The 20,488-nt window shown below is 42.4% G+C and overlaps 1 protein-coding gene across 1 annotated transcript in view; it reads left to right on the forward strand.

The window, feature by feature from the left end:
* The first annotated feature begins 285 nt into the window (after window positions 1–285).
* LOC113014211 (hippocalcin-like protein 1) overlaps window positions 286–20,488 on the forward strand; it is a 53,476-nt gene continuing 33,273 nt past the window's right edge. Inside the window, exon 1 of the mRNA XM_026155594.1 lies at window positions 286–725. The gene's annotated coding sequence lies outside the window, so the exon portion shown is untranslated. The remainder of the gene's footprint in view (window positions 726–20,488) is intronic.

The raw sequence follows: 20,488 nt of genomic DNA on the forward strand, positions 1-20,488 counted from the left end.
ATTTTTTTCCCCTGAGAGATGAGGCCACCCCAATGTACAAACAGCTGAACGCTCCTGACCCCTGTGCAGTCCTCATCGCAAGTCACTTGGAATAAAAATGTTGTGCATGAAATATTATTAAGCACACAGCGTGGTGCGGCATCAGCCGGTGATGAGATCCACACATCCAGCTATTTTACTGCCAAAGACAAAGAGAGCGAGAGACGGGAGAGAGAGGGGAGAGGGGGAGAGAGAGAGAGAGAGAGAGAGAGGGGAGGGTTGTGCGCAGCGTTGGTGCCAATGGGCGCAGGGCTATCTAATTAAACCCCTACCACGTAATCCCAGCTACACCATCCCCCCGTTTAAATCCACTCCGCCGGCGCATACCACTTAAACACATTGCCCTCCCCTGCCGTCCTGTCCAGCCCAGGCTCCTGGAGGAGAGAAAGCTGCCACCACAGCAGCAGCACCATCACTGATGCCTGTCGCCTGCACGGTATCATGGTTTGAAGGGTTCGGCTGCTGTAGCCAGGGGCCACTAAGTCAGTCACTCAGCCTGCGCGTGTGTGGATGTGTGTGAGCGTGCACTGACAAGCGGCAGTAAGAGCACGCGACCGGTCCAGCGACGCTGTTCAGCCAGGAGCTCCGGAGAAAGTCGCACAAGAGCGAGCCGAGACGAGCATCTCTCTCTGTCCTGCAGCAGGGATACCCTCCTCACCGGCACCGACACTGCCTCGCCTATTCGGGTAAGAGGAGCGGGTCGACGTTATTGCTTCAGTTTAGCTTGCTTTTATGCCTAATGTATTCTAGGGCTAATATTCAGTTTCTGGAAAGCGGCGCAGACGCTTTTGTTTACTCGCGGAAACTGTTCGTCTTCCGGCTGCGCGGTGCTGATAAACCGCGTGAACAGACCAGTCGAGCTGAAGATATTCCCGCCTGTAGTATGTGTGTGTTTTTGACTGTTTGTGTCGTTCTCCGGACATTTCTTTAAAATAAAAGGAGGAGAAAAAAACAAGGCTGTTTTTGTACAGCCAATAGGATGAAAGCAGTGTAGGTCTGCCATTTTTATGAATGATCTTCACGCGGGGCAAAAGGATGGAGGCGCGTGGCACTTCTCTGGAACTTCCCTCCCTGCTCTCAGGTCTCAGGTTTGGGCTGCACTGAAGCCTCCGGAAGAAGAGGCAACATCTTTGCCTGCTGGCTTATTTCTAGCCTGATAGTAAATGCGTTACTAGTTAACCACTGAGTGCAAAGCATTTCCGTTCAGAGGAGCCTACGTTAATCACGCTCTTTAATTGCATGATGCATTTTTGCCTAATGTGGAGTTTATAGAAATTTTAAACTAACATCTTTGTTTCTTTTGTACCAGCTGTGTATGTCTGCTTATCAAATAAGATAGTACCAACAAAGACTAGCCCAACATTTCAGGTTGTGATGTCTTTTTTTCTCTGTGAGTGAGGTTAGTTCACTGTTCACGGTTGTTAACACTTTTCCTGGGCATCCACTGTGATTATTACATATCAATACTGGACTGAGAACTGGGTGGGGTGTGCACAAGAGGGAACCAAGAAACAATGAGTGGGAAACACAAACTTTATCAAATATAAATATAAACTACTAGAAAATTGACAAGTTGGCAAGTTGTCATTGTGAAGAGACCTGCCTGCATAAATATGTATTATGAAGCATGTATGCCCTGTAACGATATGCCAGGGACATTAAAGCACAACATCCAACTCAGGGGCTAACAAAAAGCAGTAAATATGTTGGTAGAATTAAAGAAGAAAGTCATTTTGATTTAAGCACACTTTTGCAATGTGAAGGAGTGAATCAAACCAGTGTGAGGCACATGTTGAGGGAATATTGTAATGGTTTGCATCTCGAATTAGCAATAAAGAACACATCATTGTTAGAGATGGGCATGTCAAGTAAAATATATATTCAATATTCACTGGGAACTGTTCTTCCACTCACGCTCTAAGCCAGTGGTCCCCAACGTTTTTTGTTCCATGCACTGGTTTATGTCCAACAATATTTTCACAGACCGGCCTTTAAGGTGTCTGTATAAATACAACAAAATAAAACCAGTACCAGTACCAAAAAAAGAAGATTTATTCATAACACACGGGAAGAGACCCAGGGAAACTGAGTTAATGATAAAAATGATTTTAAAAAAATAACGCTAAAAACTGATAAAAATCCTGAAAACCATGACTTTCACACGTGAGCCTCAACTCTCAACAACTTACGGACCAGTACTGGTCTGTGGCCCGGGGGTTGGGGACCGCTGCTCTAAACAACTCAGGAATGACTGTTCTGGCTGATGTGTAATGTGCTAGCTTAATGGTGCAACATAACGATAAACTGGACTTCCTCTAAGTTCTGAACGCGTTCCGAAAAATATGTTTTGCTGGCTGTCGTTGTCTCTGATTGTGTTTGTTATTACCTGTTTGTACAGCAGCACCAACTATGACTGTGACAGACACTTTGCCAGTGGAATAGCTGGTAGTTAGTGGGTCATTTTTATAATTTTTGTTGTTTTGTTTAGCTTTAATGGTAAATGGTCTGTATTTGTATAGCTTTACTAAGGACCCCAAAGCGCTTTACACATTCAGTCATCCACCCATTCACACACTGGTGATGGCAAGTTACATTGTAGCCACAGCTGCCCTGGGGCGCACTGACAGAGGCGAGGCTGCCGGACACTGACGCCACCGGGCCCTCTGACCACCACCAATAGGTAACGGGTGAAGTGTCTTGCCCAAGGACACAATGACCAAGACTGTCCAAGCCGGGGCTCAAACCGGCAACCTTCCGATTACAAGACGAACTCCCAACTCTTGAGCCACGATCGCCCTAAACTGCATATTACATTACCACACTTGTTTGGCATTAGTAGTACACTGCATTCAACCACCCAGCAGTAAAATCAAGGAAGATATGTTGACAAGACAAAGGACAGTCATCTTAATGACTGTTTGAGTATTAGAAAATCGTGACTAACCCCAAATGTTACATTAGTTAACATTAAATAATATTATTTACAGTGATGCATTAAAGGAAGACAGTGGAACCTTTTTTTTCCAACATAATTTGGACTTATGGTACTTTTAACATAACATATCATTTTTGAAAGGGCAACCCCCCCCCCCCCCCCCCAAGGATGGGGCTGTGACACCCCAGACTCCCTGCTTTAGGTGCACCCCTGTTTAGGACCTCTGCTCTGCTTTTTCCTGGAGATAGCACACCAGCTTCGCTGATAGCACGACACATTGTCTCTGTCTTTTCTTTCCTAAATGCCACACAGCTATTGCTCGCCTTCTGTATAATCCTTTCAGATTTACCATCAGGCTTGGCACAGGGCGCAGACAAGCGAAATCTGTGCAGGCAGTCAGGAATACTCAAAGGAGCCGCATGATTGGCAGCTCATGGTGGGGGAGTGGGGGTGAAAGCCTTTGTGGTCATTCTCTAGCTGTCATTTAGGGCAGCTAATGACGAAGAGAATGATGAGAGAGACCATTTTAACATGGCCATTTTCAGCCCGACCCCAGGTTAATGGGAATGTGGAGGCACGGCCCCAACAAATTGATCCGTGTTTGGGGCTTGTGTTGTAAGGGAACCTGCTGAATTCTGTCTGAAGTGAGCAGAATTGTGCTGCTCATGTTTTTGGTGGGTAGAGGCAGCATTTAGCCTGCATCTGCTTGTCTAGTTGTTACATAAGAAGATAAATGTGCGCTGGAGCACTACTCTCTCAGTCACTTGGACTCATAAGCACCCCCGCCTGCACACACACTTCTAACTCGTGCTTGTATATACACATGAAAAGAGGTTTTAACCCTGAAGCACCTTGCAAAAGATCGATGTCGCAGTCAACGTGTATATCAATGAGGCAAGTGAGTTGCAGAGTTGAGGAAATGGCCTCATTAGTATCTCTTACTGTCTTTGGTGGTTTTTTCACGCATTGCTTCTGTGTGAATAATGCATCCCTTTCTATGTTCTACACTGCAGGCTCTCACATTATGGGAAACAATGTAGCCTTGCTCATTTATGTGACCCTGCTCTCACATAATGCCGCCAGAAATTCTTGACAAGATAGATGCCCCTGACTGCTTGCATGCATGGGAATACATAAGTACGCAGCCTCAAAGTCACTTTCAATTAAGGTTACATGTGAAGGCAGGTCAGCAGGGACATTCAGACTCAGCATCTTGGAGATCTTTCTTGAAGAGACACAAGGAAATCCTGTGAATCTGTGGCGGCGACAGCTCAGGAGGTAGAGCAGGTCATCTGCATGGTTCGATACATCCAAAGTATACTCGGGTAGGATACTGAACTTTATGTTGCATTTCCGATGCAATCCTTGGAGTGTGAATGTGTGTAAAAACAAAGTGCTTGTATTAATAAGGGTGATTGAGGCGTGCTGTTTAAAATGCTTTGAGTGCTCAAGTAGGAAAGTGCTATGTAAGAACCAGTCCATTTATCATGTGACTGAGGCCGGGGAAACGTACATGTCCAAAACAGCTCCAGGCTTAAAGTTGGGTTAACTACCCCGCCCCTGCAAAAGTGTGCTGTTTGTACATCTTCCAGTAACCTGATAGATTCGAAAGGTCAGAGGATTTTTATTTATTTTTCTCTGAGGAGAACTCCAAGGCCTTTCCGGGAAAAAAAAAACAATACAAAACAAAACAGTCATTATGCGAAAAGAGAAGAGAGACTTCAAATGAGTGTAAAATGGATCTGTGGTCTGTAGCATAACACAGTAATGGGTGGAAATGGAAATCGTTCAGTTTATCTTTTACAAGAGTGATATTACATTTAATTAGCAAAATGTGAGCAGTCACTTTCCCATGAACCATCATAACTGGATTTTAATGATGCTGTTAGGTACTAATGTACACAAGACTTTCTTCGTTTAAATGATTCATGGCCCTTTGAATTTCTCTTATAAGCAACTTAAATAACCTTTATAGTCAAACTGTGATTTTTCTAAATAAAATTTGAACAGGATTTTGTTGATTCGGTGACACATTGACTCAATTCATTCTGCGAAAGCAACATGATCACCTACTGTACCTAAACCACATAACTAACAAAAACAAGACATTATTAATGCCCCAATAAGTTGGATCATCTTCGTAACGTTGGTACGCGATTGCTGTCATTTTTGTTTCGTAACAATTTTGTATCAATAATACTATAAACCTTTATTGCTTCGATAGAGCCATGCCTCATGTAAGTTAATGACTCAACGTGTTGGCAGGGTTTCTCCATGATTTGCATGTTTCAAATTTTGGTAAATGGACTTGTAATAGAAAGTGATTTACTACTTACTCAATGTGAACACTTTAAGTATTTTCTATTACAAGCATCATTTACCCAGTTACAAACATTGATGACAGTTTCTTTTCTATGCCTAAATGCCTTGTCTAACATTCGGGCACACACTCTCATGGATGTATTGGGGGAAACTTGGGGTTCAGTATCTTGTCTGAGGATACGTCAACATGCAGAATGAAGCAGCACGGAGTCGAGCTACCGACCTCCCGATTTGCTCTACCTTCTGTACCACAGTAGAAAATGTGGTATTCGTGGGACCACACTGCTTAAAGTGTTAAAAAGACAAAAATCTTAATTTATTTAGATGGAACCTCAAAACTGTAGCAACTGACTGTGCTGATAGTAATAATGCTAACTAACAGAAATAGTTTGATAGTAATTTCTTCATGCATGCTCAATCATCCAGGTAAGTAAATCCTCAAAAGTTGATTCTGTTCATCAGATGAACAGAATCAACTTTTTTATAGCGTAAACTATAAATAGTAAATGTGTATACATTTCGCTTCAGAGATATCAAGTGAAGTTGAAATGATTCCAAGCTGTACTCTCATGTAATACCACTTTGAATCACAAGGTGGCACAGCAAATCATTTTACACTCACCACCCAGTTGGTGAGTGGTTGGTGGAGGGTGGTCGCTGTTGCCAACTGATTGCAAAGAAGAGGCTGCACCAAAATCCTCTGTGTGGTTGCTTTGGTCGCTAGCAGATTGCTGTTGCCACCAATGGTTGGTGCCCAGACTAATAACAAGGAGATTTTTGGTGCTGCACCGTATTCCTTTTTGCGACCAGTTTCACACTAGTGTTTGCCAGCAGCCCCTCTTTATGCCTGTGTACAATGGGCTTTAACAATTGATTTTACAGCAGCTTCCACAAACTTTCTAACTGGTTTTGGAATATGCATTTTTCCCTTGCAACTTGTGGTTGCCATATCATCACTGACTGGTCTGTGAGCCTGTCTGACCGGGGTTTTAACATGGCCTGATTTCCAACATGAGGCATAATATTGTTAAGCTTATGTTAGCTCAGATGGACATAGATCCTGTTTCTGTCACACTTACTTGTTTCTGAAGTTGAAAGAGCACAGATGACACAGCTTCCTAAAAACAAGCTTAGAAATATTAGATTAGTTAGGAGTCATCCATCAAGATAGAAATAGATGTAAATGTTTGAAGCCGACTTAAAAGAAAAAACCAACAGTTATTTAAGTTCAGCATAATCTGGAAGAATCGAAGCTAGTTCATAAAAAGAACCGTTAAAATCATGCCGCAAAGGCAGAGTTTGGTGTGACAGGTACGACGAGCTGCAAAAAAGATTAGATCCTACATTTCCCACAGGGCAAGAGACTAATGTCCACTTTCACCAAGCCCAACTCTCCTTCAAATAACACAAGAAAAATTCAATGAATCCTGTTCTAAAGGTGCTCTGGTGACATCAGTGTGACATTCCAGGGTTACAAACCTACAGAAGGTATTCAACTATAACTGCTTTTTTTAGACTCAGTAGCATTTTTTGATTACACTTCACACATGTGTAAAACGAGTGGAGTGCTCCTTAAAAAGACACAAAACTACGTCAAACTTCACACATAGCTTGAGGGTCGTGAATGCTTACATGATCATTATGGGATGAGTGGGAATCAGCAACTCAGACAGAGATGTTTTCATGGTCATCTCTGTGTGTGGATGTGTTTTCACGTGATCTGTTCGGGAGTGGGATGTAACCCACAAGGGTTAACGCAATGTCCATGCATCCCATGTGCGCCGCCGGCCACATAATCTGCTCTGATCCTAGTTGGGAGGGGCGTCTTCTGACTGTCAGACATCCAGTCTGATAATGACTGCGATAAGGCCGAGAGAGCAGCTGCTCTGCTGGAGGTGGATGGTTTAAAGCAAAATGCTAAAATCCAAAGATTTTACCTATCAGTCCGAGGTGAACCTCCATTTACTCTGTGGGCTTATTAGAGCATCGGTCCTGGGTAAATTAGCACAGTAGTGCTTTGCATTTTATGAGCATCTTTTGAATCAAGCGAATGAGACATGAAGCTTAATCAAGACTATTGTTCAGGCTCCTTATTGTAAGATCTAGCTACTCTGTCTCAAATCTCTGTCTGAAATCAAAAGGAAACAATCTGAGTTCTGGATTTGACAGAAGTGTTTTGTGACGCTTCTTTTTGTCCTCTAATAAAAGGACCGAAAATAAGTGAAGAAGGAAAGAGCAGGGAGTTAAAACAATAAAGTAGCTAGTGAAAAACAATAAAACAGATCACAGGAAAGCAAGAAGACTCTGAGTGGAGGTTTTATTTATGAAATGACTGTAATTCTGCTTGTTTGCCTCTTGATCTCTCCTTGCCTCTCCTCTTGCCATTAGGAGGCTGAAAGGGCAGCCAATTACTCCCTGAGCTCGGTGTGCAGTTTGGCTAATGAAGCCAGGGGAGGAAAAAAATGTGTGAGAGCAGGTTCTTTAGCATAAAAGGGCCACAAGCTCTCAACTGATAAGGCGTGGTGGGGAACACACAAACATGCACACGCGCTTCAGATCATATCTCAGTGCAGCTTTATCTTCCATGTCTCTCCCAGACCACAAAAATATTTCACTTTAGTGTCTTTAGAGCGATTTCTCTCTTCATCTCTTCCGTTCAATCAAATCTCTTCCTGTCCATCCACAAAAGTACCTCTCTGTCTGTCTCTTTGTCGATTCCAAAAGGCTCCCTAAGAAGCGAAAAGTAGTTTAATTAGTCCCTTCACTCCAAGAAGCTGTACAGTAGGAGAGAAAACAAAAATATCTTCTGTTCTCAGGGCGCTCCCCTGACTCTTCGCTCCTCCGGGCCTTCTCTCTCAATTTAGATGCCTCCCTTCCACCTGAACATAATGCAAGGAATTTTATGGAAGAATAACCACCAGCTGTGTCTCCACCTCAGTCTCATAAACATAAACAAAGTGGTGGTTGTTGTCGCGTCTGTGTTTTCTTATTTATTTATTATTATATATGTCACTCTAATTGTATTGAACATGGAGATAAAATGTTCCCGGTGACAAATTCAGCCCGTGCCTTGGAACAGTCAGTTAAGCGTCGCTCTCCACCAGTAGCCTTCTTGCAGGGCTCCCGCGACAGTAACAGAGAGCCAATCAGAAATAAGAAAATCGATCTGGGATCGGCCGGTTTGTATGCATTTACAAGCAGCCGTAACAACTGCAGACTCATTTCTCCGGCTGCTGGTGCAATCACACAGCAACCTCCTTCTGTCGAACTGTGAGCAAAAGAGCAGCATTATTCTGTGGAGTCTGCTCGGTTACTGTAAATGCGCTTCCTGTCTTTCAGGCCGTGGCATGGTGCTCTTATAATGTGAACAGCTTTTTTCCCCCCTGTTCCCTCATTTGACACAGTCACTTGTATGTTTCTGGAGACTCTTTTTCTTTTGTCTCCTTTGCAGCTGGGAATATGACTTTTTGCATACTGACTGATCACACTAATGAGCACGTATTGATGCTGCTGCTGCTTCAGAGCTGTTGGTTTGAATTACCACTAATCAATGGCATCGTATGAGGAAGGGATCATACAGGTCTGTGGACTCCCTGCGAGTAACTACCTACTGCAACGCTCCCCTGAGTACCTCATACCTTAAGGGGCTTTCCTTTTCTGTTTGCCTTCCTACCACCAATAGGAGGGCTAGTGTGACATATTAGTTGGCATAGCAACAGCTAGAATGGTGTCGATGGTAGTAGCCTGCAAAAGGAACTGTCAGAAGGTGGTGGTAGTGCTCCTGAAAAGTGTTTACCAGCCCCCATTAAACAAACAAGAAGGAAAACATGTTACTAAGTTCCAGGTGTGGCAGGTGTGGCGTGGTGACGTTAGAAGCTACTGAACGAGCAGGAGAAGCTTGGAAAACCAAAGACTAATTAGAAAGAACTTAAAATGAAACGTGAGAGAGTGTAACTGCGTAAAGTTAGCCTGTTAGCAGTTAGCAGGGTGGTGGGAGATCTAGTCGAGTAATTGCCAGGATATCATTTTGTATTTTTTCCCAACTTTCCCATCTGTACTGATTAATCTTTTGGCTCACTGTGGTGAGGGATAGCATCTAGTAAAACACAGGAATTCAGATCCACCTCAGCTGTTTTTACTTACTTTATTATCTAATTTCAGATTCAGCACATTGTTTCACTTTATGTGAATATCCAGTCAGAGGAAATGCTAATGAAGCTTTAACAAATTGAAAAAAAAAATTTCTCAGGTAGCTAAGGTCCAAATCCCACTATAATGCCACTGTTATATATTTTTTTTCTTATCTGGCAGTTCTCTGTGTCACAGTATTAAAGGCATTCTTACATCCAGACAAATCAGTCTACAGTTACATCACTCAAACGGTCCTCCACAGAGCTGGAGAGTATCTGTCTTGAAATAAAAGGCAAGAAAAAAAATCCACAGATGGGGTTCCAAGATCTTTGATAGTTTATTATTCCTTCAGTGTCAATACACAAAAAGGAATACTTCCATTAAAGGTCATAAGATCTCTGAAAAGATTCCTCTGATCCTAAAATACCTATTGATTTGGGCCAGGGCTGAACTGGTGCCATGCAAAATGGTTTACATTACAAACATTATTCTTTTCAGTCATTGATTTCCTTTTCTAATTTGTAGCTATTCTCATGGAGTCAAACATCATTCTGTGACTTCATGATGATAATTGCTGAATCTTTGCAGCACAGTGGCAAAATGCTTTTTCTGACTAAAAGATTATAGCATTATCTTATAGCATAACACTTATACTGTGAAATTTACCCCATAATCATTCTGTAAATAATAAACCACTCCCTAAACTCGCTAGTTTCTGAATGAATGCCGCATAAAAATAATGCTAACTGTAATATCTTCCTTTGTTTCTTCCACCATGAGAAACATGATCGGCTAATTCTCCTTCAAATTACCCTTGACTCTGGGGTTGGCTTAGAGCTGGAGTTGGTCCCTGAGTGCTGCACACAGCTGCCCACTGCTCTTAATACTTGGTTTGGTTAAATGCACATATAGAAAGATTTCCCCATAATAGGATAACCTTACTTAATTTAATATGAATGCTACCTAAACATACTCAATCCTAAACTTAGTTGTGGATTTAATGCCGTTGCTTTCAGCTGTGGTGCTTCTGCTGCATCACTTAACTGATGTCACATGTTACATCAGTGTTTTATGTCCCTGCCTCTGAATTCATATTCAAAGCTGCTAACTTCACATCTCTGTAAAATTGATCCATGGATTTTAATTTTAACTACTTGACTTATTCGAAATTACATTTGATTTATTTTACTGACGTTAAGGCTCTGGGACTACCTTTAGTCTTAATAATGCTACAGATCCAACCGCTGGTGTAAAACTGCCAAATCAAAGATGGAGAGCTAGCTGCTGTGGTGTCACCACAGCAAAAGACCACCCAAAAGCATTTTTATGCTACCATGTTACCTATGAATACGAGATAAGTTAATCTGTTCACCCTAAGTGCCTCAATAGCTCAACTTTGGAACATGAAACAGTTTCACGATGCAATGGTTTATACATTAAACTAAACTACTCATGATGCAGTTAAGAAGAAAACTATGCGCCCTTGCAAACTGCTCCTCAGATGGTTTGGTGATGTATTTATTTTTTTGCCTTGACATACTAAAGAATAAACCAAAATAACCTACTTAATTAAAGGGCAAGGGGGTAGTCCCACTTAAATAGACTAGCTGTAGCTTTAGGATCTGAAAAGCAAAGGTAGTGTTGAAGAGCATTAAACCTGTAGACTTTCTAATAGCCAATAGAAGGTTTTTTTCTGGTTTGAAAAGGAAGTCTGATTCTATAGACACCTATGGGAAAATGGCACGTCTGCTGTCTTGCCCTGAGACCTCAGTAAAATGTTTCCCAACACATTTACTGTCTCTGTCTTTAGTTACATTTTATTGAATACAACACAATGTTTGTTTTATGAATTTTGGTCCCCATTGGAGGATAAGTAGGGTGGGCCCATAGTTATTCTCATATGAGCATGCAGTGTCACGTCCACTCTTCAGTTTCCACTATCGTCAAGATGTTGATAGTGGAAATTTTCTGCCCAGGGCTTCACAACAGAGCTTCACTGACCACCAGTTGCCATCTTTTATATACAGTCTGTGCCTAAAACATTTACACTCCAAGTTGAGGTTTTCTGTTATGGACTGAATTTGTTTTTCAGAAGCAAGTTAGATCTTTGCTGTAGCTCAGAACAAAACTGTACCTTGTTCTTGTAAGTCAGATATTGGGTTGAAATAAGCTGTTTTCTTGTGAAGCCTTTTGAATTTTTTTTCAAATGCATTTTTCCCAAAGGATCCCGCCTTGAATTTAAATGCTGAGTACATTAAACATGCACTGTTTACAGTAAACAAGAAAAACAAGAAGCAGAGCTCATTTCATTTTTTTTTTGCCTCAATTTATACCCTGGTGCAGTAAGGAATCTCTCTTCCAGTGGTTGCATTATAAAAACGAGTAACCCGAGCAGCGGCTAAGCAGCACGAATTCTTTGCTCGGTGTCGATGGACTGATGTGTGAGCTTCACAGCCTGCAGGAGACAAAGGAGTAGGTAGAGTGTCAGAACAAGAGAGTCTACAAGCAAGAGACATGAAGTTGCCTGAATGCGTGAGCGTGCCCTGCACTTCAATATACTGCAAGTCACAGCACTGCATTGTGGGATATCTTCATCATGCAGCTATCGGCGAGACGCGATCGTTTCTGAAGGGGAAATTCTTGCTGAGCTGGCTCTCTCCCTTCACGGCAAAGGCTGAGGGTGGGCTGGACTTTTATTTAATGCTTCCTCTGTTTTCATGGCTGGTTCAGTGAATCTGAAAGTGAGACATCTATAATGTGGGAAGGTGTGGAGTGTGTTTTTTAGCTGTCCCTGTGTCTCCTGTCCCAGGCTTAATCCATCTCTCTGCATATGCAGCACTGCATTTAAGAAAGGATCTACATACATTCCTCACTCTTGAATTGTTTAATGTGGCTTTACTTGTCTTTTTATCTTAAGCAGACCAGGGCAAGCAAACCGGCTGCACATTCAGGGACGCGTCATCAGCTACATTCAATCAAACATCGCTGTGACAAGAGAGAAGTCACAGTGAAATAGGCAAGGCTGAGCAGGAGGTAGATTATGGTTGTGAGAACACAAAGTGGGGGTTAAATCCTCTTTATGTAAGTATGTTTGAGGGCAATGTTCTTTGCTTCATTTTAATATGGTGACTTAAGGGCAGGATCTCTCCCTCTTCTGCAACAGGGATACTCATCGGAGCTGGAATCAGTGTAATCACCAAGTGTAACACAGGGAATTTGAATTTGAGGATCTTCTTAGGACAACTCTGCGTTATGTACAGATAATAGGATTATTCTGAATAGCAGCCAAAGACATGCAATGACGAGTAAATATTACATGTTCTTTCTTTAATGACAAGAAAGTTTTAAGAAGTAATATTGTCAAAGCATTGGAACAACATTAGTCTAAATTATTTGGACAGTGCAAAATGGAAGTGATATGAATAAAAATGAATGTCTTTACTCGACATACTGTCACATAATGTGTGAAATGAAGCAATATGGCACCTACAGTTCTCCTACACATGCTCTGCAAACAGAAACACTGCCAGGTTATATATATTTTAAGTTCCATTCAGTACATTCTGCTTTGTGAGTCACGCATTTCCAAAGGATGTGTGATCTCCATATGATGGCTGATGCGAGGTGGAATTCATCCAAGAAGTATGGGGGGGGGGGGGGTTGCTGGTGATTTTCTTGGACAATTAGCAAATATCACAGAGAACATGCAACGTCGCCACGAGAGATGTGGTAGAGGAAGAATGAAGGGAACCAGATATGGGGGAAATGAAGTGGAAAGCTAAACAGAGAGCGAGAGAGAGGGGACAAAAAAGCGAAAGGGTCGCAACCTTGTCGTCAGTGTTTGTGCCAGCTAGCAGCTGGAAAAGACTGATGCTCCTGCCTCTCCCATCTGCCTTTCACACCCCGCCCCGCCAACCATCAGCTCCACATGACCAAAGCTTCTCGTTTCTCTTCTCATGTAACTGTGACTTTTTCTGTTTTCTATCACCCGCCTTAAGATCAATCTTAATTTCACTGATGAATAACTTTTGTCTAAGTTTCCCACACGACTTTTTTTCTAACGATAACGAGGCGATAACTAGGGATGGGTATCGAAAACCGGTTCTTGTTGAGAACTGGTTCCCACTGTTTCAATTCCTTGGAATCGTTTGCCACTTTTAAAAACGATTCCCTTATCGATTCCAGTCGCCCCGAATGACGTCATCACGCTGAGTAGCGTCTTTTACCCAGTAGGAAACACGGCGCCTGAGCGGCACAAACGCTCAAAAGTTTGGTTACACTTTATGAGAAAGGATGACAACAGGGCAACGTGCAATACTTGCAAAGTAGAGATTTCATCAAAGGGAGGAAACACTACGAATATGCAAAAGCATTTGCTCAAAAAACACGCGATTGCTTTCAACGAATGTCGTGTTTTTGATCCGCTCCGGACTAGCGAAGCTCAACCCAGCAGCAGCGGTAGCGTTTCCACGTCCTCTCCCGTTAATACTGCAGGTAACTAATCAATTAGCATTGCATATTATGTTAGCGCGATTTACCTTATTACAAAACCTGCTATTACTGTGCGTTGCATTTAGATAACCATGATGAGAGAGACAGAGTCTGGCTGGCTCAGATGCTGGCAGTTCTCGCTGCAGTCTACCGGTAGCGTCTCCTTTCAGGCCAGGATAGACGAATGTCACCCAGCAGTGTCTAAGTTTGTGGTCAAAGGCTTGCACCCATTTGCCACAGCAGATGCCCCCGATTTCACTTTGGTAAGTGAATGTGTTTAATTGTAGGCAGGACATTACTGGATATTCTTGTGTAATTGCTACAGAATAATTTATGTTAAACTTTGTTATTGCTACAGGAGAATATTTATTTTATTATTTTACATATACATTTTTTTTCCTGGGGACCCTGTGACACCCCATTGAAGAGCCGTAGGCTGTGAATCTCTTAAGATCTCACTGTTGGGTTTGTAAGGCCATGTTACTCCTAAATTTCTATCTTGTTCAAAGAGAAGATATAAAACACAGTTCTAAGCTAATCGACTTTAGTGTTCTCCTTTTTAAAAAAAAAAGAATCGATAAGAGAATCGATAAGGAATCGAATCGTTAAACAGAATCGAAAATGGAATCGGAATCGTTAAAATCTTATCAATACCCATCCCTAGCGATAACTAAATAAATACTAATGCAGTGAAAAATCCATGATGACATGCATTGACACTTTCTTCATAAATGAGACGAAAAATTACGCAGATTGAAAAGCTGTTTGCATAAAAACATACTTGGTTTTTCCAAAAAAGGCTCAGGCTGGGGTCAAGTACATTAGAGGGTTACCTAGGCAACTTGAATGTCCACTTGCCACTGAATTAAGAAGAGTCACTCTTTCTTTCGGACACAGCTTTATACCTAACAGGGTTAACAACTTTAAGGTGTCGCTGTCCATGTAGCGTTAATAGTGTGGTTTTATTTTGTTTTCTTTGTTGTTCTTTGTTTCCTCACTGTAACCATAGGCAAGAAGAATATTTATTTTTTATTCTTATTAGGTTGTTCTCCCAAGTCAGGAAACAAAGAAGATAATAATTATAAAACTATACACACATATAAAAAAAAAAAAATTCCCCACTCGCCCCTGTGGGCGGTCAATCCTTCAAGCTCGGGTCCTCTACCAGAGGCCTGGGAGCTTGAGGGTCCTGCGCAGTATCTTAGCTGTTCCCAGGACTGCGCTCTTCTGGACAGAGATCTCCGATGTTGTTCCCGGGATCTGCTGGAGCCACTCGCCTAGCTTGGGAGTCACTGCGCCTAGTGCTCCGATTACCACTGGGACCACCGTCACCTTCACCCTCCACATCTTCTCGAGCTCTTCTCTGAGCCCTTGGTATTTCTCCAGCTTCTCGTGTTCCTTCTTCCTGATGTTGCTGTCATTCGGAACCGCTACATCAATCACTACGGCCGTCTTCTTCTGTTTGTCTACCACCACTATGGTTGGTTAGCCACCACCATTTTGTCCGTCTGTATCTGGAAGTCCCACAGGATCTTAGCTCGGTCATTCTCCATCACCCTTGGGGGCATCTCCCATTTTGACCTCGGGACTTCCAGGTTATACTCAGCACAGATGTTCCTGTACACTATGCCGGCCACTTGGTTATGGCGTTCCATGTATGCCTTGCCTGCAAGCATCTTGCACCCTGCTGTTATGTGCTGGATTGTCTCTGGAGCATCTTTACACAGCCTGCACCTGGGGTCTTGCCTGGTGTGATAGACAATCCTCAATGGATCTTGTGCTTAGAGCTTGTTCCTGTGCTGCCATGATTAGTGCTTCCGTGCTGTCTTTCAGTCCAGCTTTGTTCAGCCACTGGTAGGATTTCTGGATATCAGCCACCTTCTCTATCTGCCTGTGGTACATACCGTGCAGGAGCCTGTCCTTCCATGATGGTTCCTCGCCTTCCTCCACTTTCTTGGGTTTCCGCTGTCAGTTGGGGCCATCTTCGTGATGTATTCATGGATGTTCGTTGTCTCATCCTGGACTGTGGTGCTGACACTCACCAGTCCCCGGCCCCCTTCCTTCCGCTTAGCGTACAGCCTCAGGGTGCTGGACTTGGGGTGAAACCCTCCATGCATGGTAAGGAGCTTTCTTGTCTTTATGTCAGTGGCTTGTATCTCCTCCTCTGGCCAGCCTATTACCCCAGCAGGGTACCTGATCATGGGCAGGGCGTAGGTGTTGATAGCCCAGATCTTGTTCTTACCGTTCAGCTGACTCCTCAGGACTTGCCTGACCCTCTGCAGGTACTTGGTGGTTGCAGCTTTTCTAGCGGCCTCTTCATGGTTCCCATTCGCCTGTGGGATCCCCAGGTACTTGTAACTGTCCTCTATGTCTGCAATGTTGCCTTCTGGTAGTTCAATCCCCTCAGTTCTGACTACCTTCCCTCTCTTTGTTACCATCCGACTACACTTCTCCAGCCCGAATGACATCCCGATGTCATTGCTGTATATCCTGGTAGTGTGGCTCAGTGAATCGATGTCTCGTCTGGGTGGGTGTTAACAGGTTGACAAAGATGTGAATTTTTCCGACTAACTGCGCAGTAATGATGGAAGCCTGCCAACACTGAGACCTGAACGTTCTCGCACAGTCACAGCTCAAACCATAAATATCCCATGATATCAATAAAATAGAAGAAGTCATTTTTCTTGTGGCAGTTATCTTGAAGAACCAGACTTTTGTTTTCATAAGATAAAGAAATAAACTGATTCATATTCTTGAGAAAAAAACAGCTTTGTTACCTTGAAATTAGGAATCAGAATACAATTTCCCGTTGACTGACATAAAAAAAAATGGATAATATAACTGCGATATCAACAAAAAATGTAAAAAAGCAAATGGTATCATTATCTTCCAAATTAATCTATAACTTTATTGTTGTGTGTCTCTTTGGTAAGTGAAACAAACAAGGATGCAGACACAGTATCGACATTTGGTTTGTCACTGTCAGTTCATGATCCAAGGACATGAACGATCGTGTTATCATGTAAAAGATAAAAAGGTGCTTTCAGTTCACCTAAGACTGATGTGTATTATGACCAAGTAAAATATTAAAAAGGAAAACTGAATTCTCTCAGGCTAAAATGTGGGAACTGCCACAGTGAAGTCCACGGGCCTGTCTTTCCCCCCCCCCCTCTACTCGTTTCTCATCACAGAGCAATCCTTGACCTGAATAAGCGAATAATTGCCTTCAGCAACAAAAGAAGGAAGCTGATGCTTAGAGAATAATTACCAGCTTCATCTTGGGAAGTGTGTGTGACACTGCAGTGTGTCTTTGTCTCGTAGGACTCCTGCACGCTGCTCCGAGTGCGTCCTTGGGGCTAGTGCAGGTTGCTGCTGTGGGACATGAACTAAAATACACGTTAGTGCCTCGACAGCTCTTCACCCTGGAGGTGTCGCTCCATAAGGGATGTCCCCTTTTTTCGAGCCCCTGGAGAGCTCCAAAAACAGCGCAGTCCACCCTTTCATTCTCTCATCAGTGTCTACAAGACATTTCACTTCCCAGGCAATGTGTTACCGCTTGCAGGTTGAAAGGAGAGAGGTTTCAGTATCTTGTTTAACTTACCATTGCATTATCATCTACATTGTAGCTAAAGCTAACCAGAAGCCTTTCAGAAGATCAGAGAGCTGCTAAAGTCTTAAATTTTTGTCACGTAGAATTATGTTATTCTTGTTTTCCCTGATTGCCAAGACTCGGGCAAGCTAAGGGTTAGCTTTAGGGTTATGGCTGGGGTTGTTGCAATGACTTAGATGGTAGAGGGTTGACTTTACTACTTTGGTAGCTTTTTAATAGTCAGGTAGCTAAAACCAGGACACTGCACGGCACATCTGAACCCACTTTTAGTTAGTTTAATAATGAGGAGAAAGGCCACAGGGCTGGGTTCTAGGTTCTGTTGCCAATTTGCATTGGCAGGAACGGGACAGAAAGATCTAGAGCAGTGATACCATGGGAGCACAAACAGCAGCAAGCTAGCCCAAGGCATTTACTAAAGATCAAGGGCTGTTAGAAAATGACAAACTGACACTAGAAATGGTTTAGAGTGGACAGAAGATGCTGGAAGGAGGACAGAGGATAAGAAAAAGGAGAGGGTAAAAGAGAGGATAGGGAAGACGGGTGTGGTATGTCAGCAGATCAATTCCAGCTAAGGATAGAACTATATCAGGATCCTCCTTCACCTCAGCGACAGGAATAGCTGCACTTGTAACTCCTGGGGGAAATTTGTGGATACTATAGATTTGTTTAGGGGACAGTCTCACAGACACAATTTCAGTTATATCCTTGATGGTGATCTTGGAATGCTATAAATGAGCTGGACAGTTTGCTCCGTTGTCCAGTCGTCCTGTGTTTGCTGCATTGCCAATGACTGATAGTGTTGCTGACCGGGCAGCAGGATGTTAATGTGAGAGCATAGTAATATCCATCCTCTATGGTGCACAGTGTGGGCCCCAAAACAAAACAAAACAAGGAAGGAAGATTAACATAAGAGGATGGATATGAGCCAGGCACTAAAATAGTATTAACTGATAACATTTAGTAGCTCTTTACTTTTTGACCTTAAACCTGTAGGTCTACTATAGGTTGATGATGATAGACTGATCGATGAAGCCACTCACACACACATATTTATTTCAAAGTATGCAGAAGTGTAGGCACGACCTTGTGTGCAGGTGCCTGTGCATGCCCAGACATGCCTGTGCTGCAAATAATGGGTATATGTGGAGATGCGACATGAAATTATAGTGAACTTCATATTAATCTCCCAACATCATCGTCCATCGGCACATCCTGGGGTTCAGTTTATTAAAAATGATCAGTAACAAACATCTGCATCAGATTCAGATAAGGATTGGTGACATTGGGGTTTTTTTTTTCTAAATAAGCCGGTTTGTACCAGTGAGAGAAAAAAACAAGAACTTTCTCACTTGAAATTAAAGCTGTTAGAACTTGAACTGAACAGAACAAACACTAAAGATATAATCAGGAACACAACTTGTAGACTGTTGCAAACAAGGATTCAGATATTAATGGTTATTAATCTTAGATGACAGATCGAAGTGATCCATAATTTCCACCTCTACTTCATGTACACTAATATTTTACTACATGTGGTATCATTGGTGAGAACTGCTCCAATAATCTGCCTATAATCCTTAGTCCATCCACAGGAGGATTACCATGCCCTGATAGCTGTGTGGCTGCTATACCAGCACGTTACCATGGGACTAAATGGCTCAGATTATGATGAGTTAAAGGACATCAGGTTAAATGAGTGGTGCAGCTCAGTCTGATGGGTAATTATTTTGAGTTATTACTCATGCATAGATTAGATTCTATCTCTGCTAGGGCTTTGGTATATATGCATCTGCACATGAAAGGAGACAGACAAGATGTGCATCTGCAAATACCTTAATAACCAAGTACTTTGAGACAAAGTAACAGATGAATATTATTGACAATCCCTCGGCAAGTTTCTCATCCTGTCGATTGGCTCCACAGGCATGGACTGTAGCCAGTAATAGTAGTATTTATGCTTTTTGCTGTTTAAACTCAGCACAGTAGGACATGAACCAGTTCTCCTTCTTGATTTAAAACATTGTGTTTAATTCATGCTGTAGATGGTGTAGCCCAGCACCCTAGAATGTAGCCTCACGTATATCTGACAACAACACGACATAGCATCGCAGACCCTAATGATTGTGATAGGTCTGTTTGGTAGTAAACATGGTATTGATTAGTTCAAGCTTACTTGTTTCTAGCGTGCTCTTGCTAATGCTAATGCAGTTGTAGCCAATTTTCTTATTCTTTCTTATTCTTATTTCTAACAATAATCTAAAAATCACCCCAACTGGTCGTGGCAGATAGCTGCCTGTCCCTGGGCCTGGTTCTGCTGGAGGTTTCTTCCTGTTAAAAGGCGCTTACTCATAGGGGGTCATACGATTGTTGGGTTTTTCTCTGTATGTGTTAATGTAGGGTCTACCTTACAATATAGTGCCACTGTTGCTATGATTTGGCAGTGTATAAATAAAATGTAATTGAATTGAATTAAATATTCTGTGTGAGGGCTTGAGAGTTTCTGAAGTTGTCTTTCTTTTCTTCATTTCAGTGAAAATTTGTTTGAGATTTATTAGCCCCAAGTCCAATATGGATAGCTCTGTTTTACTTTTCATGGTATTACAATGGAGACACACCGGGGGACAAGTTAAAACCTGTCTGATCACAGGACAAGAGAATCACTGGAGGGACAGCTGAATGATATTTGAAACTGATCTACCTGCCCTGCCAGCAGGAAAACACAAGAAAGGAAGGGCGAGTGCTAGCTGGTTAGCAGCAACTGAACTTCCAAAAAGCCAGGGACTGTCCTCTAGAAAATCAATTGTGGTTGGTTAATATACCAGGGCAAATAAAGTCTGTGTGTTGGAAATGTTGATCAGACATGATATTTACCTCAGAACGTTAGTTTAAAAAAAGCTGTGAAAGGTTTCCTAACTGTCAGAAAGCCCGTGATAGTGGCTGGTAGTTTTCTGTCTGGGTTT

The sequence above is a fragment of the Astatotilapia calliptera genome, chromosome 22, assembly GCF_900246225.1.
Source record: "Astatotilapia calliptera chromosome 22, fAstCal1.2, whole genome shotgun sequence".
NCBI classification, from domain to species: Eukaryota; Metazoa; Chordata; class Actinopteri; order Cichliformes; family Cichlidae; genus Astatotilapia; species Astatotilapia calliptera.